General features: G+C 42.9%; 2 long non-coding RNA genes and 1 pseudogene across 2 annotated transcripts in view; 1 reads left to right on the top strand and 2 right to left on the bottom strand.

Annotated features, from left to right (window-relative positions):
• LOC117199848 (uncharacterized) overlaps positions 1 to 17,822 on the top strand; it is a 30,887-nt gene extending 13,065 nt beyond the window's left edge. The window contains exon 3 of the long non-coding RNA XR_004481188.2: positions 17,712 to 17,822. This is a non-coding gene — a long non-coding RNA (uncharacterized LOC117199848). The remainder of the gene's footprint in view (positions 1 to 17,711) is intronic.
• LOC125965381 (ribulose-phosphate 3-epimerase-like) lies at positions 11,367 to 16,865 on the bottom strand (annotated as a pseudogene).
• On the bottom strand, positions 17,070 to 24,854 carry LOC125965383 (uncharacterized). Its single transcript, XR_007479195.1, has 2 exons — positions 24,691 to 24,854; positions 17,070 to 20,161 (listed from the first exon to the last, which is right to left on the bottom strand). It is a non-coding gene; the product is annotated as an uncharacterized LOC125965383 (long non-coding RNA).
• Between the last annotated feature and the right edge of the window lie 826 nt (positions 24,855 to 25,680).

The raw sequence follows: 25,680 nt of genomic DNA, 5'->3' as shown, positions 1-25,680 counted from the left end.
TTTAAGATTTTGTGGGCTTCCCTGTTGAAGTGGCTGAGAGTCCACCTGCTGATGCAGGGGACACGGGTTCATGCCCCAGTGTGGGAGGATCCCACATGCCACGGAGCAGCTAGGCCCGTGAGCCATGGCCGATGAGCCTGCGCATCCGGAGCCTGTGCTCCATGATGAGAGAGGCCACAACAGTGAGAGGCCCGTGTACCGCAAAAAAAAAAAAAAAAATTGTTTTGTTCTACTTCTGTAAAAAATGCCATTGGTAATTTGATAGGGATTGCATTGAATCTGTAGATTGCTTTGGGTAGTATAGTCATTTTCACAATATTGATTCTTCCAATCCAAGAACATGGTATATCTCTCCATCTGTTGGTATCATCTTTAATTTCTTTCATCAGTGTCTTATAGTTCTCTGCATACAGGTCTTTTGTCTCCCTAGGAAGGTTTATTCCTAGGCATTTTATTCTTTTTGTTGCAATGGTAAATGGGAGTGTTTCCTTAATTTCTCTTGCAGATTTTTCATCGTTAATATATACGAATGCAAGAGGTTTCTGTGCATTAATTTCGTATCCTACAACTTTACCAAATTCATTGATTAGCTCTAGTAGTTTTCTGGTGGCACCTTTAGGATTCTCGATATATAGTATCATGTCATCTGCAAACAGTGACAGTTTTACTTCTTCTTTTCCAATTTGTATTCCTTTTATTTTTTTTTCTTGTCTGAGTGCCATGGCTGGGACTTCCAAAACTCTGTTGTATAATAGTGGTGTGAGTGGACATCCTTGTCTTGTTCCTGATCTTGGAGGAAATGCTTTCAGTTTTTCACCATTGATAATGATGTTTGCTTTGGGTTTGTCATATATGGACTTTATTATGTTGACGTAGGTTCCCTGTATGCCCACCTTATGGAGAGTTTTTATCATAAATGGGCGTTGAATTTTGTCAAAAGCTTTTTCTGCATCTATTGAGATGATCATATGGTTTTTATTCTTCAGTTTGTTAATATGGTGTATCACATTGATTAATTTGCGTATATTGAAGAATCCTTGCATCTCTGGGATAAATCCCACTTGATCATGGTGTATGATCCTTGTAATGTGTTGTTGGATTCTGTTTGCTAGTATTTTGTTGAGGATTTTGCATCTATATTCATCAGTGATATTGGTCTGTAATTTTCTTTTTTTGTAGTATCTTTGTCTGGTTTTGGTATCAGGGTGATGGTGGCCTCATAGGATGAGTTTGGAAGTGCTCCTTCCTCTGCAATTTTTTGGAGGAGTTTGAGAAGGATGGGTGTTAGCTCTTCTCTAAATGTTTGATAGAATTCACCTGTAAAGCCATCTGGTCCTGGGCTTTTGTTTCTTGGAAGATTTTTAATCACAGTTTCAAATTCATTACTTGTGATTGGTCTGTTCATATTTTCTATTTCATCCTGGTTCAGTCTTGGAAGGTTATACCTTTCTATGAATTCTTCCATTTCTTCCGGGTTGTCCATTTTATTGGCATAGAGCTGCTTGTAGTAGTCTCTTAGGATGCTTTGTATTTCTGCAGTGTCTGTTGTAACGTCTCCTTTTTCATTTCTAATTTTATCGATTTGAGTCCTCTCCCTCTTTTTCTTGATGACTCTGGCTAATGCTTTATCAATTTTGTTTATCTTCTCAAAGAAACAGCTTTTAGTTTTATTGATCTTTGCTATCGTTTTCTTTGTTTCTATTTCACTTATTTCTGCTCTGATCTTTATGATTTCTTTCCTTCTGCTAACTTTGGGGTTTTGTTTGTTCTTCTTTCTCTAGTTCCTTCAGGTGCAAGGGTAGATTGTTTATTTGAGATTTTTCTTGTTTCCTGAGTTAGGCTTGTATAGCTATAAACTTCCCTCGTAGAATTGCTTTTGCTGCATCCCATAGGTTTTGGATCGTCATGTTTTCATTGTCATTTGTATCTAGGTATTTTTTTATTTCCTCTTTGATTTCTTCAGTGATCTCTTCGTTAATTAATAACGTATTGTTTAGCCTCCATGTGTTCGTGTTTTTTACGTTTCTTTCCCTGTAATTGATCTCATAGCGTTGTGGTCAGAAAAGATGCTTGATATGATTTCAACTTTCTTAAATTTACTGAGGCTTGATTTGTGACCCAAGATGTGATCTATCCTGGAGAATGTTCCATGCGCACGTGAGAAGAAAGTGTAATCTGCTGTTTTTGGATAGAATGTCCTATAAGTATCAATTAAATCTATCTGGCCTATTGTCTCCTTTAAAGCTTGTGTATCGTTATGAATTTTCTGTTTGGATGATCTGTCCATTGGTGTAAGTGAGGTGTTAAAGTCCCCCACTATTATTGTGTTACTGTCGATTTCCTCTTTTATAGCTGTTAGCAGTTGCCTTATGTATTGAGGTGCTCCTATGTTGGGTGCATATATATTTATAATTGTTATATCTTCTTCTTGGATTGATCCCTTGCTCATTATGTAGTGTCCTTCCTTGTCTCTTGTAACATTCCTTATTTTAAAGTCTGTTTTATCTGATATGAATATTGCTACTCCAGCCTTCTTTTGATTTCCATTTGCATGGAATATCTTTTTCCATCCACTCACTTTCCGTCTGTATGTGTCCCTAGTTCTGAAGTGGGTCTCTTGTAGACAGCATTTATATGGGTCTTGTTTTTGTATCCATTCAGCAAGCCTGTGTCTTTTGGTTGGAGCATTTAATCCATTCACGTTTAAGGTTATTATCGATATGTATGTTCCTATGACCATTTTCTTAATTGTTTTGGGTTTGGTTTTGTAGGTCCTTTTCTTCTCTTGTGTTTCCCACTTAGAGAAATTCCTTTAGCATTTGTTGTAGAGCTGGTTTGGTGGTGCTGGATTCTCTTAGCTTTTGCTTGTCTGTAAAGCTTTTGATTTCTCCATCGAATCTGAATGAGATCCTTGCTGGGTAGAATAATCTTTGTTGTAGGTTCTTCCCTTTCATCACTTTAAGTATATCATGCCACTCCCTTCTGGCTTGTAGAGTTTCTGCTGAGAAATCAGCTGTTAACCTTATGGGGATTCCCTCGTATGTTATTTGTTGTTTTTCCCTTGCTGCTTTCAATAATTTTTCTTTGTCTTTAATTTTTGCCAATTTGATTACTTTGTGTCTTGGCGTTTTTCTCCTTGGGTTTATCCTATATAGGACTCTCTGCACTTCCTGGACTTGGGTGGCTATTTCCTTTCCCATGTTAGGGAAGTTTTCGACTATAATCTCTTCAAATATTTTCTTGGGTCCTTTCTCTCTCTCTTCTCCTTCTGGGACCCGTATAATGCGAATGTTTTTGCGTTTAATGTTGTCCCAGAGGTCTCTTAGGCTGTCTTCATTTCTTTGCATTCTTTTTTCTTTATTCTTTTCTGCAGCAGTGAATTCTACCATTCTGTCTTCCAAGTCACTTATCTGTTCTTCTGCCTCAGTTATTCTGCTATTGATTCCTTCTAGTGTATTTTTCATTTCAGTTATTGTATTGTTCATCTCTGTTTGTTCCTTAATTCTTCTAGGTCTTCGTTAAACATTTCTTGCATCTTCTCGATCTTCGCCTCCATTCTTTTTCCGAGGTCCTGGGTCATCTTCACTATCATTATTCTGAATTCTTTTTCTGGAAGGTTGCCTATCTCCACTTCATTTAGTTGTTTTTCTGGGGTTTTATCTTGTTCCTTCATCTGGTACATAGCCCTCTGCCTTTTCATCTTGTCTATCTTTCTGTGAATGTGGTTTTTGTTCCACAGGCTGCAGGATCGTAGCTCTTCTTGCTTCTGCTGTCTGCCCTCTGGTGGATGAGTCTCTCCAAGAGGCCTGTGCAAGTTTCCTGATGGGAGGGACTGGTGGTGGGTAGAGCTGGCCTTTGCTCTGGTGGGCACAGCTCAGTAAAACTTTAATCCACTTGTCTGCTGATGGGTGGGGCTGGGTTCCCTCCCTGTTGGTTGTTTGGCCTGAGGTGGCCGAACACTGGAGCCTGTCCAGGGCTCTTTGGCGTGGCTAATGGCGGACTCTGGCAGGGCTCACACCAAGGAGTATTTCCCAGAACTTCTGCTGCCAGTGTCCTTGTCCTCTGGGTGAGACAGAGCCACCCCCTGCCTCTGCAGGAGACCCTCCAACACCAGCAGGTAGTTCTGGTTCAGTCTCCTGCGGGGTCACTGCTCCTTTCCCTGGGTCCCGATGCACACACTACTTTGTGTTGCCCTCCAAGAGTGGAGTCTCTGTTTCCCCCAGTCCTGTTGAAGTCCTACAATCAAATCCCACTAGCCTTCAAATTCTGACTCTCTAGGAATTCCTCCTCCTGTTGCTGGACACCCAGGTTTGGAAGCCTGACGTGAGGCTCAGAACCTTCACTCCAGTGGGTGGACTTCTGTGGTATAAGTGTTCTCCAGATTGTGAGTCACCCACCCAGCAGTTATGGGATTTGATTTTACTGTGATTGCGCCCCTCTTACCAACTCATTGTGGTTTCTCCTTTGTCTTTGGATATGGGGTATCTTTTTTGGTGAGTTCCAGTGTCTCCCTGTCGATGACTGTTCAGCAGTTAGTTGTGATTCTGGTGTTCTTGCAAGAGGGAGTGAGAGCACATCCTTCTACTCCGCCATCTTGAACCAATCTCTTCTTGTCATGTTTTAATGTTTGGTTTTTTTTTTTTTTTGGCTGTGTTGGGTGTTCATTGCTGCGTACGGGCTTTCTCTAGTTGTGGCGAGCAGGGGCTACTCTTCGTTGCAGTGTGCGGGCTTCCCACTGTGGTGGCTTCTCTTGTTGTGGAGCATGGGCTCTAGGTGTGCAGGCTTCAGTAGTTGTGGCACATGGGCTCAGTAGTTGTGGCTCCCAGACTCTAGAGCGCAGGCTCAGTAGTTGTGGCTCACGGGTTTAGTTGCTCCACAGCATGTGGGATCTTACCGGATGAGGGGTTGAACCTGTGTCCCCTGCATTGGCAGGTGGATTCTTAACCACTGCGCCACCAGGGAAACCCTTTTTTTTTTAATTGAGATATAATTGAGTGTTTTAGTCTTGAGAGCTTTGAAATGGTCTGACTGTGTCTCTACTCATCGAGTGACTTTACAGGTCAGTATTCTTCAAGTCCTGTGTCCAGGTACCAATTCACATCACTGAACATGGTGAATTCCCCTGGCACATAACCTGGGACCCACCTAGCTTTCCTGAGGATCTTTAGGGATCCAGTCTAATGGAGCAACACTGACCCAAAGAGCTTAATCCAGCAGGAGGGAGAGAGAGAGCCCATGAGGTGGCTGTTCCACTTGTTTGGGCTGCCTCCTCACCCACACTGACTACTGCCAGTGACAACACGGTTCCACTCTGAACCTCATTCACCTCCTTTATCCTCCTCCTCTGAAGTTCACTTCTAATATACTGAGGGGTGCTTGAGTAATTCCAGTGAACGGGAAAATGCAAAGAAATAAGGACATGTGTGCTACCAGCAGAAAATTCTACATTTAAAGTTAGTAACATTTTAACCTTAAAATTACCCAAGACTAAACTGTATTGATCAATTTCCAAACCCTAGTCCATCAAGAGGGGCTCGGCTACTGCCCCTGAATCACTGGGGAGCATCTTTAAATGGAAGAATGTCCCAGCTGCACCCCCAGAAATTCTGATTCACTGGCTCTGGGGTCAGACCTGGGAATCTCTATTTTTAAGATATTCCCCAAGGGACTTCCATGGTGGCGCAGTGGTTAAGAATCCGCCTGCCAATGCAGGGGACACGGGTTCGATCCCTGGTCCGGGAAGATCCCACATGCCGTGGAGCAACTAAGCCCGTGCACCACAACTACTGAGCCTGCGCTCTAGAGCCTGTGAGCCACAACTACTGAGCCTGTGAGCCACAACTACTGAAGCCTGCACACCTAGAGCCCATTCTCTGCAACAAGAGAAGCCACCGCAGTGAGAAGCCTGCACACCGCAATGAAGAGTAGCCTCCGCTCACCGCAACTAGAGAAAACCCGCACGCAGCAACAAAGACCCAACGCAGCCAAAAATCAAAAAAATAGTTATAAGATACTCCCCAAAAGGGACTTCCCTGGTAGTCCAGTGACTAAAACTCCACACTCCCAATGCAGGGGGCCCAGGTTCCATCCCTGGTCAGGGAACTAGATCCCATATGCCGCAGCTAAGAATTCGCCTGCCACAAGTAAAGATCCCGCATGCAGCAACGAAGATCCCACGTGCCGCAACTAAGACCTGGCACAGCCAAATAAATACATAAAAATGAATATTAAAGAAAAAAATATATTCCTCAAGATAATTCTGATGGGCAGCCAGGCTTGGCAAACACAGGCATAAATTATTCAGTTATATCCAGATTATTGTGAACCATGTAACAGTCTAATAAATTTGGATGTGACCCTTTGGGCGAGAAAAAAAGTCCCGGGAAAAATTGCCATCATAAAAGAATTAAATTAATCCTCGAGAGTGAGTAAATTAATCCCAGTAAACACATTACAGTCACTGACTGCATTAAGTAAAAATTTTGTCTGCCTAATCAATAATGAAATAAGCAGAGAGAGGACATTTTAAAGCCTGCAGGAGACATTGTAATTCAAACAGTAGCCTAGATCTGATAAATATTTTATAGACAGTCAATTTTATTTCATTCTACTTGAGAAATGCATAAGGGCCTACGTTCCTATTTGGCAACATCAGGTTTTTTGAATTGAATTGGAAGCATACGAGGTTGGTTAAACTGATGTGAATTTCTCCCTCAAGGTAAGTGTTAGCAACCTCTTAACTAAGAACACCAGGGCACGTTTTCTCCCCGGGGTAGGCCACTTCATGTGGTCTTCCAGCTCTGGCTCCCATGCGCAGTTCTGCGAGTCTCTTTTGCTGAGTCTTGGTCCTGTGAAACGTCCGGCTCTCCAGAAAAGGCTACGTCTGTAGATCTCGGGTGCAGGCAGGAGAGAGTTCAGGTCCTTCTGAGTTTCCTCCTGCAGAAAACCTTGCAAAACCTCAGGTTCTTCTCTTTCATCAATTCATCAAGACCACCACAAAAACTATCTGCAGACAGTAGGTGAGTTTATGAAAACGCATCCATGCAGTGTGGATGTTTCTCATGGTTTTTTTTTCTCCCATCCTAAATTGAGTAAGATTTTTTGTAAAGGATAAAATCAAGTCAGCCTAGAAAACCTGGATTTGACAAACTTATGGAGAGATTCATACAAACAAGGAATCTAGACTGAAAATTAGGCGTTTGGGCATCTCAGAAAATTTTGGGACAGGGCAGACTTCACGCGAAAATGTACTAAAGAAACTGGGAGCTGTCCAGAGAAACTGGTTGTCAGAGTTAAGGCCAAGATTTTTCTTCTAAGCGAAACAGCGACTTTAAAACGTTTTCCCCATTTCCCTGACCCATTTCACCACGGGCTCCTTACGCTGGGTTTTTCATTTGGCGTCAAGATGTAGTGAGAACCTCCGCGGGATTTAACTGGCATGCCACAGCAGGCCTCTAGAGGGCGCAGTGCATTAAAGACCTTGGGCTTCCCGGGAGGAAAGGGAAGGGTGTTGGGGATCAAAGATCAAGCCCCCAGACCCGAGGTTCGGCCCCTGAAAGCCACTCTTTTGGAGAGTGTCTCCAGAAGAGAGAAATCTAGGATACAGGAAATTTGAAATCTGTGTGCTTTATTTCAAGACAAAAGAGAAAGAGAAAGACGCCTGCATGGGGTGTGTCCTGCCGCTGCCCCCAGCCCAGCCCCTTGGAAGAGTGATCACGTTCAGTGCAGACTGTCCACTGCTGGCTGAGAACACTGTTGCTTGAAAAGAGTGTCCTTCTATTTTGGGGTGGAAAGAGAAGGGTCTCTGAGCAGGCTCTATCTCGGAGTGGAGCCACAGAGGAGCAGTGACACCGACATGACAGCTGACCTGCCCCGGGAATTGTGCTCGGGACCCGCAGCTGACGATGAGGCAGGGGAAGGGGGAATGGAAAAGAAAGAGCAATTCTTGAGACTCTTCGAAAGAAGAATTTGCAATCAAAGACAAAAAAAGGGAAAAGTTTAAGATGCTAAATCTACAAGGTTTTTCAAAGGGTGTCCTCAAGCATCAGAATCTTCTCTGGAGCTTGTTAAAAATATGGAGCCCAGGGAACACCTGCTGAGCCTTGGGAATGGCCAGGGAGTCTAAATTATTTTTTACAGCCCGAGAAGTTTATTAGAAATGTTTTTATTCAGTTATTAAGTGTTTATAGATTGTGGCACAAATGGACCTACCACCTGCTGATCCTCTCCCCTGTTTTTTAATTGAATTATAGTAGATTTATAATATTGTGTTAGTTTCAGGTGTACAGCAAAGTGATTCAGTTATTTTTTCTGATTATATTCCATTATAGGTTATTACAAGATATTGAGTACTTCCCTGTGCTATACAGTAAATCCTTGTTGCTTTTCTATTTTATATATAATAGTGTGTATCTGTTAATCCCATACTCCTTATTTATCCCTCCCCCACCTTCCCTCTCCCCTTTGGTAACCATAAGTTTGTTTTCTATGTCTATGAGTCTGTTTCTGTTTTGTATATAAATTCATTTGTATTATTTTTTAGATTCCACATATAAGTGATATATTATTTGTCTTTCTCTGACTGACCTACTTAGTATGGTATTCTCTAGGTCCATCCATGTTGCTGCAAATGGCAATATTTCATTCTTTTTATGGCTGAGTAATAGTCCATATATACATGTATATATACCACATCTTCCTAAAGCAACCATCTGTTGATAGACACTGGGTTGTTTCCATGTCATGCCTATTGTAAATAGTGCTACTATGAACACTGGGGTGCATGTATCTTTTCAAATTAGAGTTTTTGTTTTTTCCAGATATATACCCAGGAGTAGGATTGCTGGATCATATGGTAGGTCTATTTTTGTTTTTTAAAGAACCTCCATGCTGTTTTTCATAGTGACTGCAGCAATTTACATTCTCACCAATGGTATATGAGGGTTCCCTTTTCTCCACATCCTCTCCAGCGTTTACTATCTGTAGACTTTTTGATGAAAGCCTTTCTGACCGGTGTGGGTGATACCTCACTGTGGTTTTGATTTGCATTTCTCTGATGATTAGCAATGTTGAGCATCTTTTCATGTGCCTATTGGCCTTCTGTATGTCTTTGGAAAAATGTCTATTTAGGTCTTCTGCCCATTTTTCAATTGGGTTGTTTGTGTTTTTTGATATTGAGTTGTATGAGCTGTTTACATATGTTGGATATTAACCCCTTGTCAGTCACATTGTTTGAAAATATTTTCTCCTATTCTGTAGGTTGTCTTTTTGTTTTTGGATGGTTTCCTTTGCTATGCAAAAGCTTTTAACTTTGATTAGTTTCCATTTGTTTATATTTGCTTTTATTTCTTTTGCCTTGGGTGACTGATCTAAGAAAATATTGCTACAATTTATGTCAGAGAATGTTTTGCCTGTGTTCTCTTCTAGGAGTTTTATAGTGTCATGTCTTATATTTAGATCTTTAAGCCATTTTGAGTTTATTCTTGAATGTGGTGTGAGAGAATGTTCTAATTTCATTGATTTACATGTGGCTGTCCAGCTTTCCCAACATCACTTGCTGAAGAGACTGTCTTTCCCATTGTATATTCTTGCCTCCTTTGTCATAGATTAATTGATCCTAGATGTGTGGGTTTATTTGGGGCTCTCTATTCTATTCCATTGATCCATATGTCTGTTTTTGTGCCAATATCACACTGTTTTGATTACTGTATCTTTGTAGTATAGTCCAAAGTCTGGAAGAGTTATACCTCCAGCTTTGTTCTTTTTCCTCAGGATTGCTTTGGCAATTCTAGGTCTTTTGTGGTCTTTGTGATTTTTCTTGTTTCTTGAGGAAGGTCTGTATCACTATGAACTTCCCTCTTAGAACTGCTTTTGCTGCAAAACATAGATTTTGTAAAGTGGTGTTTTCATTTTCATTTGTCTCGAGATATTTTCTGATTTCTTTGGTTTTACTGCTGACCTGTTGGTTTCTTTTAGTAGCATATTGTTTAGTCTCCACATGTTCGTTTTTTTCTCATTTTTCTTTCTGTGGTTGATTTCCAGTTTCATTCCATTGTGGTCAGAAAAGAAGCTTGAAATAATTTCTGCCCTCTTAAATTTGTTGAGGCTTATTTTGTGACCTAGTATGTGGTCTATCCTAGATAATGTTCCATGAGCAATTGAAAAGAATGTGTATTCTGTGTTTTTTGAATGTAGTGTCTTGTAGATATCAATTAATTCCAACTGGTTTATTGTATCTTTTAGGACCTCTGTTGCCTTGTTGATTTTCTGTATGGATGATTTGTCCATTGATGTTAGTGGGGTGTTAAAGTCTCCTATTGTTATTGTATCATTGTCAATTTCTGCCTTTATGTCTGTTAGTATTCGTTTTATATATTTAGGTGCTCCTATATTGGGTGCATATATGTTAACGAGTGTAATATCCTCTTCTAGTATTGATTGCTTTATCATTATATAATGCCTTCTTTGTCTTTCTTTATGACCTTTGTTTTAAAGTCTATTTTGTCTGATACGAGTTTTGCTACTCCCACTTTCTTGTCATTTCCATTTGCATGAAATATATTTTTCTATGCCCTTACTTTCAGTCTGTGTGTAACTTTTGCCCTGAAGTGAGTCTCTTATAGGCAGCACATTGTAGGTTCTTGTTTTTTTATCCAATCTGCCATTCTGTGTCTTTTGATTGGAGCATTTAGTCCATTGACATTTAAAGTAATTATTGATAGATATATACTTACTGCCATTTTAATCCTTGTTTTCCAGTTGTTTTTGTAGTTCTTTTTTCATTTCTTCTTCTTTTTGTTTTTCTTTTTGTGATTTGATGATTTTCTTTTGTATACTTGAGTTCCTTTCTTTTTTGGTTTTTGTGAAGCTATTGTATGTTTTTCATTTGTGTTTACCATAGATTTCAAGTATGTTGACCCATAACTATATCTACTTGCTTTAAATGGATAGTCATTTAAGTTCAGACACATTCTAAAAGATCTACATTTTATACTCCCCTCTCCTACATTTTGTGATTTTGACATCCTATTTTACATCTTCATGCTTATCCTTTTACTGTTTATTGTGGTTATAACCTCTTTTATAATTTTAATTATTTTTTAATCTTGGTACTGGCTTATTTAAGTGATCTTCAATCCTTTCATATATTGCCTTTTCTATTGTGATTTTCCCTTTCTTATAGAGTCTTGCTTCTTTCCTTTTTTTTTTTTTTAGGACTGATTTGTAGGTTTAATGAGATTATATCAACATACTTTATAATCTACAAAGCATAAATTTATATGATAGCTACTTTGTATTGAGCATCCTCAAATTCTACTACCCTACAATTCTAGGAATAGTAGTGGAAGCTTTACATATATAATTAATAGTATCTCTTAATCCTCAACACAACCCCCTACTGTTGTTATGATTATATTCAATATATAAATCAGTTAATAATCAGCTCAGAGAGGTTGGTTGGATTGGTTTGCTAAGGTCAAACAAATAGAAAGGGGAAGAGAGTCAGGATTCAACTTAATATTACTTCCAAATAGAGGCCTTCCTTTCCTTTTAGCATAGAGCTAGGAAAACATCTTATGTACTTAAGAATAGCGGGTGTGATTAAGAAAAAGGGGAAATGGGGTTGGTGGAGGGTGGGTGGGGGTTGGGGGAAGAACCACTGAATAACCTGCCCCTAGAGCAAAGCTAACAAAGAAAACACCCTGATAAAACTTGTGCCTGCGTTTTACAACAGACCACCTGAAAATCCCTGGACTTCATAATACATTGTTTTTTTTATGTATCAAATATAAGGTGCAAAGTAAAAAATAGATGTTTTTGAAGCTAGAAGAGCCATCCCAGTCAGATCCCAACTTAGTTATCACGCACATACACAAGTCAAAAATGACATGAAACAGGAAAAACCGGACTTCCTTTGCTTTCAGAAAAGCCAAGAAGCAAAGAAAATTCTTTTTAGAAATTCAGAAAAAAATTTTTTTCATAGTAGCTAATATGCCTTTCTTAGGCATTAAGACACATTTCTGTTCATAACCTTGATATAGCCATATTTTTACTCTTTATAAAAATCAAGTCTCCCAGTAAAAATGGTATTTTACCACACTAATCTTTAAATTGCATCACTGAAAATGTAATACACACCAATTTCTAACCTCTTGGAACATTCTGCAAAATGGATTTTAGTCACTGGAATGAATAATTGCTCAGAAAAGCAGCACTGCCTGAACTGTGGTACAATTTGGTAGGTAATAGTCTTGTTTTCCAGTAAAAACTAGATCTCGTAAGCAGAAACACTGGACTCCTTGTGGTTCCATTGATCGAGAGAGCGTTTCTGAGCAGCTTCTAAGCAAACATTTCTTAACAGGTTGATCACAGATCTGGGGTCTTCACTCCTCATAATGACACTGCCAGATACAATCACGTTAGCTCCTGCCTCTGCGCATTTATGGATGGTGTCAGGACCTACTCCACCATCAACCTCAATGTCCAAAGACGGGAACTGGGTCCTCAACTAGTGAACCTTTGGCATCATATCTTCCATGAATTTCTGCCTTCCAAACCCAGCTTCCAGTGTCATAACCAAGGCCATATCTATCTGATGAGCCCATGGTGCCAAATACTCAACTGTAGTTCCTGGTTTGATAGCAAGGCCAACCTTCATTCCATTCTCCCGAATGTCTTTGATCAAAGCCGCCGGGTTCTCAGTAGCCTCGAGATGAAAAGTATATTGATTGGCTCCTGCTACAGCCATTGGTTTTAACCACTGTTCCGGCCTGGACACCATCATGTGCATGTCAAAGAAAGGGTCCTGGGCTTCCCTGGTGGCGCAGTGGTTGAGAGTCCACCTGCCGATGCAGAGGACACGGGTTCGTGCCCCGGTCCGGGAAGATCCCACATGCCGCGGAGCCATGGCTGCTGAGCCTGCACGTCCAGAGCCTGTGCTCCGCAACGGGAGGGGCCACAACAATGAGAGGCCCGCGTACCGCAAAAAAAAAAAAAAGAAAGAAAGAAAGGGTCCTGGCCTAGCTGCTTCAGGAGGCTTTCTACCACAAGGTGACCAGAGGTGATGTTGGGAACAAAATGCATCCAGGTGTGGGTAATCGGCCCCTAAACTGTCCAGGTCGCTGTTGAGGATGGACAGGCCAATCTTGCAGCTGGATGCCCTTCTTTCCTATTTAGAGAAGACCCTTCAATATTTCTTTTAGTGTAGATTTAGTATTGCTGAATTCTTTTAGTTTTTGCTTGTCTGAGAAACTCTTTACCTCTCCTTCTATTCTAAATGCTAATCTTGATGGGTAGAATATCCTAGGTTGCAGGTTTTTTGAATATATCATGCCACTCCCTTCTGGCCTGCAAAGTTTCTGCAGAGAAATCAACTGATAGCCTTATGGGGCTTCCCTTGTAACTGACTCTCTGTTTTTCTCTTGCTGTCTTTAGAATCCTCTCTTTAACATTTGCCATTTTAATTATAATGTGTCTTGGTCTTTTTGGGTTCATCTTGTTTGGGACTCTCTGTGCTTCCTGTACCTGGATATCTGTTTCCTTCTTTAGGTTTGAGGAGTTTTCAGCCATAATTTCTTCAAATACATTTTTTGATCCCCTTCCCTCTCTCTTCTCCTTCTGGAACCCCTATTATGCATAGGTTGGCATGTTTTATATTATCCCATAGATCTTATATGTTGCTTTCTTTTTTTTTTTTTTCATTTGTCTTTCTGTCTGCTGTTCTGATTGGGTGATTTGCATTATCCTATCTTCCAGATCACTTATTCATTCTTCTGTGTCATTTAGTCTGCTATTCATTGCTTCTAGATTGGTTTTTATCTCAGCAATGGAATTGTCTATTTTTTATTGGTTCATGTTTATAGTTTCTAGTTCCTGTTACAGTGATCTGTGTTTCTATTGATAATCTTTCTTAGTTCGGTTAGCATTTTTATTACCACCTTTTTGAACTTGGGGTCTAGTAGACAGATGAGCTCTGTTTCATAATTTGTTCTTTCAGAGGATTTCTCTTGTTCTTTTGATTGGGTGTAGTTCCTCTGCCTTTTCATTTTACTTAACTTTCTCTGTCTCTATAAATTTAAGAGAAACAGTTATCTGCTGTGGTCTTGAAAGGGTGTTTTTATGTGAGAACGTCCCTGTGTAGACTACGTATGTCCCACGTTTTCATGCAAGGGCTGGTTTCGGTATGGACACCAGTCACGTCTTTCCTCAGGGTGTGCTGGCTGTTATCCCCTGGACAGGGGGTGTGGTAGGTGTTGTAGTATCTAGAGCCTGTGCAGGATATGAGATGGGGCTTCCTCTCTTGCCACCCTGGCAGGGGTGGGGTCTGCCCCCCTGCCAGTTGTTGGATTAGAAGCCCTGAGGGTTGGGTTCAGTAGGATCCATTGCCTGTGAGTGTGAGCCCTGCCTCAAAGGAGGTGATGCTGAAGCAAGTAAGGACCTATGCACTGCCCACACAGGCAGCGTCAGTTCTGCTCAGAAGCTGCCCAACCCTTTCTCTGTTGTGTTTGTCCCAGATCTAGTGCAAGGCTCTGGTGTGGAGTAGCCTGGGGCTGGGGGTCGGGGCATAGTGGCTGCAGGAACTGAGGTGGCTGTCCTGCCCCCTGGGATCTGGGCTGCCTCTGTGGCAAACTTCTCCCAGGACGCGTCTGCCCCAGACCTAGCGCTAAGCTGTGGTGTGGAGTGGGCGGAGCCAGGGCTCTCCGGCTGGGAGAGAACCCATGCAGACTCATGAGCACATTGACAATGGCCATCACTGCAGAGGGAGTCTAAATTTTTAACAGGCTCCTGGAGGGACTCTGATATACACTGCAATTTGAGAACTATTGAATTGTACTTGTTCCAGAAAACCTCCTCACAAGCATCTGTATTTCCCTTCTTGCAAATATAACTCTTTGTCCCATCTGCTCTAAATGGCAAACAGTATGCACCGTTAGCTTGTAAGAATACTTCACATACGTCTTGGAAAATCTTTTAATCACTTTACTTTCTTTTCTCTGAGCACTTCTTTTTATCTTTGAGCTTTGGAGTGCCAAACTGAGGTCAGTCCTAAATACATTTTTGACCAACATTAACGGGATTACTTCACGGGAGTAATCCAGCTCATCTAAGCCATTTTCACCATTTATCTTCAGCCCAGTATTACCAAGGAGCTGGTCAGTGGATTGAGAACAGTTTATCACACTGACAAAAGATCAGAGTTCACTGAGCCACCAGACATGTTTGGAGGCCACAGGCACTCAATTTCTCCTGCCTTTTCCCTGGAAAAGGTGGACATGAGGAATCCCTCTAAGTCTTTGGGCAGTGAGGGGGGTCCTGAGTGAGGGGGCACTTGCCCCTGACCTAGAGAAAAGCTTTCGCATCTCATGCCTTTTCCTCTGAAGTCTAGTCTGCCTGGAATGGCCATCCCCGCTTGCTGTGCCCATAAACTCCTATCCACCCTTCAAGTCCCAGCTCAGAAATGTGTAGTGATAATAAAAACACTCATCATAAATCAGGTTTCCCTCTTCTGTTCTGTCCTAGCATGCTATAATTTCCCTTTATAGCACTCATCAAATCTGTAATGATATATTTGTGTGAATATTTTATAAGCATATGTGTATCCTGGTTGACCAAAAGCTACATGAGAGCAAAGACCATTTGCCTTCTCACACTTGTACTTATAGCCTATTACCATGCCTGGCACATAGTAGGTACTCAGTTAATATTATTGGATGAATGAATTGATAGGTGTACATTTATTGAGTACTTCCACTGTGTCAGGCCCTGGGCTAAGTGCTCCTGATATGTGGTTTGTTTTAATGTTCCCAGCCACCTTCTGAGGTAAGTATTATTATTACCTCTGTTGAATAGACAGGAAGTTGAGGCTCAGCGATGTCTTGAGAATTTTTCAGGGTCACACAGCTAATAAGTAGGAGCACTGGGATTTGATATTAAATTTGTGTACCTCTAGACCTCAGCTCATTTGAAATGGTCACCCCCCCGTTACCTTCTTGGACACCCAAATACTAGTTAGTTGTTTCTTTGCTGTTTTTTTCTCATATCATGTCATCTATTCCTCTATTACCACACTTACCACGTTACATCATCGGGATTTAAATATATGTATCTTTGAGCTCCATGAGTGCATGGACTTTATTCAACTAGCAGGCCAATTCCAACCACCTCGTCCATAGCCAGGTGCAATTACAATGCCGGACAGTAAGTGCCCAGTTAACCCAGGATCAGTCTCTCTCAATACCTCATTGTCCCCTCCTGATAAAGAGAACAGATGCCATTAACGTAGGTTGACAAAGTAACCAAATGAACAAACAGCTCAGAGGCAGACCAACCATATATGGAAACTTGACATATGAGATAGTGGCTATGGGAAAAGGATGGAGCCAGGACACTTGGTTATCCACATAAAAAGGAGTGAAGGGCTCCCCTGGTGGCGCAGTGGTTAAGAATCCACCTACCCATGCAGGGGACACGGGTTCGAGCCCTGGTCCGGGAAGATCATGCCGCGGAGCAGCTAAGCCTGTGCCCCACAACTACTGAGCCCACGAGCCACAACTACTGAAGCCCACATGCCTAGAGCCCGTGCTCCGCAACAAGAGAAACCACCACAATAAGAAGCCTGCACACCGCAATGAAGAGTAGCCCCTGCTCGCCGCAACTAGAGAAAGCCTGTGCACAGCAACAAAGACCCAATACATCCAAAAATAAATAAATAAATAAATTTTAAAAAAAGAGTAAAATTAGATTTCTATCATACACCATACACAACAATTAATTCTTTTTTTTTTTTTTTTTTTTTTTGCGATACGCGGGCCTCTCACTGTTGTGGCCCCTCCCGTTGCGGAGCGCAGGCTCCGGACGCGCAGGCTCAGCGGGATCTTCCCGGACCGGGGCACGAACCCGTGTCCCCTGCATCGGCAGGCGGACTCTCAACCACTGCACCACCAGGAAGCCCCCAAAATTAATTCTTAATGGATTAATGACTTCCATATGAAAAACAAAACTTGCAGACATGTAAAATGAGTAATTGCAGTGGTAATTAGGGAAATAAAAATTAAGACCATGATAAAATAATCATTTTAAAACCACTAAATTTGCCAAAATTAAGAAATCTGATAATAGTGTTGGCAAAGATTTGAGTCACTGCTGGTAGGGGTGTGTGTATATATATATAATTTTAGAAAAAAGTTTGGCAATATCTAATAAATTGTTATAATTATACTATAGCATATGCAGTAAAAAAAAAAAAAAGATCATGTGCAGTTCCTGTGGAAAACAGCATAACAGTTCCTCAAAACATGGGATTACCATATGATCCAGCAATTCCACTTCTGGGTATATACCCCACGGAAATGAAAGCAGGGACTTGAGCAAATATTTGTACAGCCATGTTCATAGCAGCATTATTCACAAGAGTCAAAGGTGGAAGCAATCCAAGCATGCATCAATGGACGAACAGATGGACAAAATGCTGTGTGTATATATGTATATATACAATGGAATATTATTATCTCTGTTAAGACCATTGGTTAACTGATACCAGCTAGTGCTGGACCTCCAGGATGGTGAAAGTTCTGGAAACTCTGAAAGGGAGGAAAGGCTGAATGAGATGGGATGCTGGTCTAGAAAATGCTCATGGGCTTTTTGGACAGTCTAGTTTAGAAGCACAGCTACACAAGCTTTGCTTGGCTGAAGCACTGTTCTCTTCTCTCCAGGAAGTTCATTCTCTTTGGTTAAGTGAGCCACCACACGAAGGATCCAGATCCACAGAATCAGCCTGAAAAAGGAAAAGCCAAGTTGGAAGACACATGAGACCTAACTTCAGGTATTAGCAAACCTGTACTATAGACGTGCATTCGCTGTGGGCCATTCAGAGAGGAAGCTGGGTATTTAGAGGCGACAGGGAAACCGTGTAAGCTTAGACCTGGGCAAGCATCCACGAGGTAGGCTGCCTGTGAGGTCCTGGGCAAGGTCAACCATATCAGCTGTCAGAGGTTCCAGGACTGGAGGCTGGGGAAAAGAGAGAAGATGACAGCTAAGGTCCTCTGTCACTCTGTGACGATAATTCAAATGCATCCAAATGTTAGACACCTCACCCGCCAGTAAAAATGCTCAGTCCTAGAACCACTCAGTCGACATTTATTTTGAGTTGAATTTTCTCTCTAATTGTTCCGTAACCCATTCTGATCTTACCATGAACCATCTTAGCCCTTTGAACATAATCTGTGCTCCCTGGAGAATTAAAACTGCTGCCAAGGCTTAGGTTTTACTACTTATAACGTAAGCCGTGCATTTCACTAATAAAAAGCTGCTTAAAGCAGATGCATATATTTTTTTTTCTATGTTCCAGAAAGGTCATTGTTTGCTACCGCTTCTATAAACGAGTCTACCATCTTTTCAAGGTTTTCTCCCACATGCATTTATAAAGCACTACCATATTCTGCCAACAAAAGTTCTGGAAGCTCACAAGATACTGAACTTAAAGATTTATATAAACAGCCACAGGCAGGTCTTTTTTGTGTGTGTGTGGTACGCGGGCCTCTCACTGTTGTGACAGGCTCCGGACGCGCAGGCTCAGCAGCCATGGCTCACGGGCCCAGCCGCTCCGCGGCATGTGGGATCTTCCCGGACCGGGGCACGAACCCGTGTCCCCTGCATCGGCAGGCAGACTCTCAACCACTGCGCCACCGGGGAAGCCCCAGGCAGGTCTGTTTTGATACTGTCCAAGACACAGTAATGAAGAGGGGATCACAAATAAGTCACCTAAGTACAGTCACTTTAAAACCACGGATGGAAACGAGAGGCCACTGCAAGGTTTTGATCAATGCTGATGCCAACTTGAACACCGTGAGAAATGTGATGCCGATGTCTTTTCCATCTGGCAGTTTCTTTTCTTAGCAGTAATTAAATCAGTGAAAATTGAATATAGTCATGCGAGTTGCTCACATTTTTTTAGCAGCAATCATGAAACCCAAACCCCATTGATACACTTTGAAAATCTACAGCTGACGAATTTTTAAATGTCAGGTCCATGCTAGTTTATTTTGCAGGCTACTCCAGGGGAGCCAGGCATCAGCCCAAGTCTTCCCTGCAGGCAGGAGGAAGGCTTCTCCTCCAGAGCTGCAGGCAGAGCCCACTGGGCTCTGTGTCCCTTTCCTGGCACCATCTGGGTGGTGTCACCGTGAAATTTTCTGCGTGTGCTGCCAGCACTGGCATCCTGTCAAATCCTGGCCCAATACTTCAAGTGTATATACGTATAGCTGATTCACTTCATCATACAGCAGAAACTAACACAACATTGTACACCAATAATACTCCAATAAAGATGTTACAATTAAAAAAAAAGTACTTCAAGCGTGTGCTGAGTCAGAACAGGTGCAGGAATTAAGTAACCGCTTTGTACCCACGTTTACATATTGCAGCTTGTGAGCAGGTTGGCTCAGGTGTGCTTCCTCCTTTCTTTGGCCATTGGTTTCCCCTGCCCAGGATCAGCTGGCTGCCAGGCGTGACCTGAAGGGTTACTGCATCGCTGTCATTTGATGAGTTACTGACAGCATGTTTGAAGTTGTCCTTCCATTCTTGTGAGGCCACTTCTTTCTGTTGTGGAATCATTTCTCCCCTCAGAACATACAAACCTACACGTGCCCCTGAACCTGTGTCTGGAGACCCTCAGGAAAGGGGAGCAATCATGACTTTGGTCTTAGGAGCATCTCACTACCTTTCTCCTCACCCAGAGTGTGAAGCCAGGAAAAGAAGCAGAGGCCACCTTTAGAGACGGAGTAGGGAAAGTAAGGAGCTGACTCAGACGCACAAAGAACTTAGCAGTGAGTAGTGCCGACGTTAGCACCTCGTGCTGAGTGGGCAGTGCCAAATAGGGACCTACTTTTGAAAGTTAATAGTGATTATGAAATAGGGGCTGGCTCTCAGTGTGACACAGAGACTGAGGCTGCTGCTGACGAGGGAACATCAAAGCAATGTATGGGGAAACCTAGATGCCGGTGAGGCTTGCCCTTAACACACCAAGCTGCCGTGTGACCCCAAAACAGAAAGGTCTGAAGCAAGGGCTGGGGTCCACAGAACTGGTCCAGAGGTGGTGCTGAGAGAAGACCTAGATGCCCAACGTCCAGGATGCTTTCATGCCCAAACACAAGGCTGAGGACACGACCTAGAGAGGAAATGGCACAGGTAAGAAACAGAGGCAGGAGGGTGCTGGCAAAGTTAGAGAGTAAGGCGGTCGCATAGATATTCTTAGAAAACAATGTTTAAACAAAACCAAATGTATATTTCTGGACCCTGAAGTGGAAAGGAAGATCCTTCCAAAACAAAAATGGGAGTGGGTAAGATCAGGAGGCAAAAGGGCTGTTAAAAGCAGTGACTTGGTCTAGTGTTAGCTAATTATATACTGAGATGAAACAGATCCCACGTCACCATGGGGGGATGGAGCTGGAGCCCCCCACCAGGCTGGCTGTTGGGGGCCTGGTTCTGAAAGCTGGGCCAGTGAGCATGCAGAGCCCCCTGGAGCCAGTGCCGACAGGCCAGGTAGCAGGGGACACGGGGACACGGAAGCCTCTGGACACTGACGTGTGGACAGTCAGCTCTACTTGCCTGGCAGTTTCCGCGCACTACCCCCTCCCCACCTTCACCAGGCTATTATCAAGAGAAAGGAAGGCTGTGTTCAGTGATTCTAGGGAAGGTTTTCCCTTTTCTCATGCAGAAAATAAAAAGGAAAAGCAAGCTGAGTCATCAGGAAAAAGAATTATAACCTGATACTAAGTTCAGTTGAAACTTTTGTGACTGTTCTAAAGAGAACAGATGAGAGACACATGGGAACCACTGGAGAAGGAGGCCAGGAGGGGAACTCAGGTAACCTAGGGACAGGGATGTGAACATGGCCATGACCCCCTTTTTCCTAGGGAGACAGGAGCAAACTGTGATCTGGGCCTATTGGCACGGAACAGGGCTCTGCAACCTTCCCTGTTCCAAAAACGGTGGGGTGTCTGGTGAGTTCAAGATCCAGCTCTCCCCTCCCTGGCTTGCCCACAGGCAGAGTCCCTTCCCTCTCTCCTTTGCTCCTGCCCACCTGCCCTGGAGCCCCCCTCCTCCCCACTACTTACCCAGCACCCCAGCAGCTCTCAGTGCCCAGCAGCTCACGGATCTGTCCTCTAAGCCCACCATTTAATCATAACAGGTAAATCTCAACACTTTACTAGGTGCCAGGCATGGTTCTAAGTGCTTTTGCATATCTTAACTCCTTTAATCTTCATAAACAACCCTATAAGGTAGGTCTTACTTTTATTCCTCCCTGGGAAGACAGGGGCACAGAGAGGTGGAGTGACTTGCCCAAGGTCACACAGCTAGTGAGCAGCAGAGCTAGGATTTGAACCCTGGAAGTCTGGCACTGACATCTGTGCTCTCAACCACTCCATTATCCTGCCTCTCAATGCCAGCCTGTCCTAGGATGCTGGATGTTAGGTTGTATAAGTTAATTTTTAGGTTAGGCCAGTGAGGCCTCCCGCAAGCATACTTGGCCCTGCTTAACTCCTGAGCCCATCAGGACCAAGGCAGATGACTTCCAGTGTCCTGGCACCCTGCCCAACTCTGGCCAGGCCCCTTCCCCTGTATCCCCAGCAAATCTCTGACCTGGAACCACGCTATACTCCGGCTGACCTTCATTACCGCCTCTACCTAGAAGCCCCAGTTACAGCACACACTTCACAGAGCTGGGTCCTCTCTCTAACAGTGAAATGGCCCAGGGTTTCCACTTTCCCCGCACTGGATTGCTCACTACTCTTCCTCCTACCAGCTCCTCCCACTCCCCACAAGCCCCTGCTACCCTGCTGAGCCCACCTAAATGGTGAGGGCAGGCACCACCTTTGTGCCATTCTTCTGGCCTCAAAGGTGCAGATCACAGCATTTTGCATGGCTGCTTGACTGGTTAAAAACTTTTAAAAACAAACTAGTAAGTGAAATGCATTTAAGTGACCACGGGAAAGGAGTTCTGTCAAATCCCTGACCTTAGAAAGTCAACCAAGGAGTCTGCTAGACCCTCTCTCCACGTGACCTCAGTGTTTAGCATTATCTAACCACGCTGACATGTGGGTGGTGGGACAGAGCCCCCAGCAGTGTGACCCAGGGAAACATGAAGGAGGACCTCGGCATGGTTTGGGGGCCGTGCAGAGTAAAGCAATGAAGAGCAGAGAGGAATGATAAGCAGCTCTGGCTTACACATCAGTATGGTGCTTCTCTAAGGTTTATCACAGGTGTCCATCAAACACTTAAGATGGAGGTGATGGGTGAAATTGATATTTGCTTCTTTGACTCAAGCATTCATTCCCAAGGACATAATCTCAATTCAGAGTTTCCAGGTGAAGCTTTGCCAGAAATATTGCCAACCCTGCTGTCCAGGGATTTTCCAAGAATATGGTTCACTTATGGCCACTAAGTGATAATAGAAGATTCTGGGGACTGTCAGGTCAGTTCCAAACAGCTAAGAAACACATAGGTATAAATTAATTAGTAGTATTTTAAGTAACCTAGACACTAAAACAATATTCTCCAAAGCATGTTCCAATGGATAATTAGAATAAGTATAGAGAAAAAAATATTCATAGTCAAATAAACTTGGGAAATACAGAGTTAAAGCTAAACAGGCTTTTTGACTACACAGCTTCCCAGGGGCCTTAGCATGTGAGTGAGCACTGCAGTCTGCAGCAAGGGCATCCATCATACGCAGCTTTTCTCACACTTTTTGGTCACCAGCCCCCCTGCCCCCCATTTTCTTCCCCTCATAGGAATGCATGAACTTTGTTGCCCAGAACAGTGCTGCTTTAATGTTAACTGAAAGTAAAATGGTTAGACCACCTCGACCTCTATGAGAAGTGTGCTATTGGAACCCTATTGGAACAGGCAGTGGTCATCAATAGTGGCTAAAATCAATAGATGAAAGGCCCACAGGGAACATTATCATATATGGATCAGGCTGAGGCCAACCGAACCCACCGATGAGTCCTAACACCACAAAAAGAGAGGCACTCCTAGGGATTAAAACAGGTGTTCCAGCAAAATGGTACGTGTATGTTCACAGCATCACTATTCACAGAAGTCAAAAGGTGGAAACAACCCAAACGTCTATCAACTGAGGAATAGATAAATAAAATTCCACACAATGGAATATTATTTAGCCATAAAAAGGAATGCAGGGGACTTCCCTGGTGGCACAGTGGTTAGGAATCTGCCTGCCAATGCAAGGGACACAGGTTCAAGCCCTAGTCCAGGAAGATCCCACATGCCACGGAGCAACTAGGCCCGTGTGCCACAACTACTGAGCCTGCGCTCTAGAGCCCGTGAGCCGCAACTGCTGAGCCCGTGTGCCACAGCTACTGAAGCCCGCGCACCTAGAGCCCATGCTCCGTAACAAGAGAAGCCACCGCAATGAGAAGCCCATGCACCATAACAAGGAGGAGCCCACACTCACCACAACTAGAGAAAGCCCACGTGCAGCAACAAAGACCCAACACAGCCAAAAACTAATTAATTATTTTCAAAAAGGAATGTAGTACTGACACGTGCTACAAACATGCATGAGCCTTGAAAACATTATACTAAGGGAAAGAAGCCAGATACAAAAGGCCACGTATTAACATGATTCCATTTATATGAAAAATCCAGAGAGACAAAAAGTAGATTCATGGCTGCCAGGGGCTGGGGAGAGGGAGATGGGGAATGACTACTTAATGGGTACAGAGTTTCTTTTTGAGGTGACGGAAAAGTTCCAGAATTAGATAGTGGTGGTAGTAGCACAACATGGTGAATGTACTAAATACCACTGAATTGTACACTTCAATGTGGCTAAAAGGGTAAATTTGATTTTATGTGTATTTTACCAAATATAAGAGATAGAGAAAGCGAGGCAGGACATACCTCCTGATGGGGTGTAACAGGAAGTTCACAGCACCTCCCATGAGGTAGTCTTGCCAAAAAATCCAACTTGGTTATGCCTCTAGAGCCAACTACCAGTTTACAGGAAAAACAAGGGGAAAGAGGAACATATTCACCACTCCGTGGGGAGGAATTCAGCAAAATCCAAAATGAGGGACAACTAAGGAACAAAAGACCAAGTTTCTTCACAAATAAATGACAAGAAAACAAACAGGGAGGACGAATAGTCAGATTTTAAAAGATTTACAAGACCTAACACCCAAATGCAACGTGCATGTCTGGATCCCAATTTAAACAAATCAACTATTTTTAAAAAGCATTAACGAGATAACCAGGAAAATCTGATGACTGACTGGATTTTTTATGATCTTAAGGAATTACCATTAAATTTGTAGGTGTGATAAGGGTCTTATGGTAAAGCAAAACAGAAAGATTTTATTTTCAGAGCTATGTACTGAGGCATTCACAGATGAAAAGATATGTCTGGGATTTGCTGTAAAGTAATTCAGTGTGAGGAGGGGGAGGAAAATAGTAATAACATTAGCCATTAATTGATAATTGCTTGAAACTGGGTATTCTATCTAATTTTGTATTAAGTTTGAAAATGTCCATAATAAGTTTTTTAGAAAATAAATTGCCAAGGAGACTTCCCTGGTGGCGCAGTGGTTAAGAATCTGCCTGCCCACACAAAGTAGTGTGCGCATCAGGACCCAGGGGAAGGAGCAGTGAACCCAGGGGAGACTGAACCAGACCTACCTGCTAGTGTTGGAGGGTCTCCTGCAGAGGCAGGGGGTGGCTCTGTCTCACCGAGAGTACAGGGACACTGGCAGCAGAAGTTCTGGGAAGTACTCCTTGGCGGGAGCCCTCCCAGAGTATGCCATTAGCCCCACCAAAGAGCCCAGGCAGGCTCCAGCGTTGGGTTGCCCGAGGCCAAACAACCAACAGGAAGGGAACCGAGCCCCACCCATCAGTAGTCAAGCAGATTAAAGTTTTACTGAGCTCTGCCCACTGGAGCAACAGCCAGCTCTACCCACCACCAGTCTCTCGCATCAGGAAACCTGCACAAGCCTCTTAGGTAGCCTCAACCACCAGAGGGCACAGAGCAGAAGCAAGAAGAACTACAATCCTGCAGCCTGTGGAACAAAAACCACATTCACAGAAAGATAGACAAGATGAAAAGGCAGAGGGCTATGTACCAGATAAAGGAACAAGATAAAACCCCAGAAAAACAACTAAATGAAGTGGAGATAGGCAACCTTCCAGAAAAAGAATTCAGAATAATGATAGTGAAGATGATCCAGGACCTCCGAAAAAGAATGGAGGCGAAGTTCGAGAAGATGCAAGAAATCTTTAACTAGACCTACAAGAATTAAAGAACAAACAAACAGAGATGAACAATACAATAACTGAAATGAAAACTCCACTAGAAGGAATCAATAGCTGAATAACTGAGGCAGAAGACCAGATAAGTGACCTGGAAGACAGAATGGTGAAATTCACTGCTGCAGAAAAGAATAAAGAAAAAAAAAGGCAAAGAAACGAAGACAGCCCTAAGAGACCTCTGGGACAACGTTAAACACAACAACATTCACATTATAGGGGTCCCGGAAGGAGAAGAGAGAGAGAAAAGACCCAAGAAAACATTTGAAGAGATTATAGTCAAAAACTTCCCTAACATGGGAAAGGAAATAGCCACCCAAGTCCAGGAAGTGCAGAGAGTCCCATACAGGATAAACCCAAGGAGAA

Source organism: Orcinus orca, chromosome 9, assembly GCF_937001465.1.
Source record: "Orcinus orca chromosome 9, mOrcOrc1.1, whole genome shotgun sequence".
Lineage (NCBI taxonomy): Eukaryota > Metazoa > Chordata > Mammalia > Artiodactyla > Delphinidae > Orcinus > Orcinus orca.
Note: the sequence above shows the minus strand (reverse complement) of the source record. Positions and strands in the feature narration are given on the sequence as shown.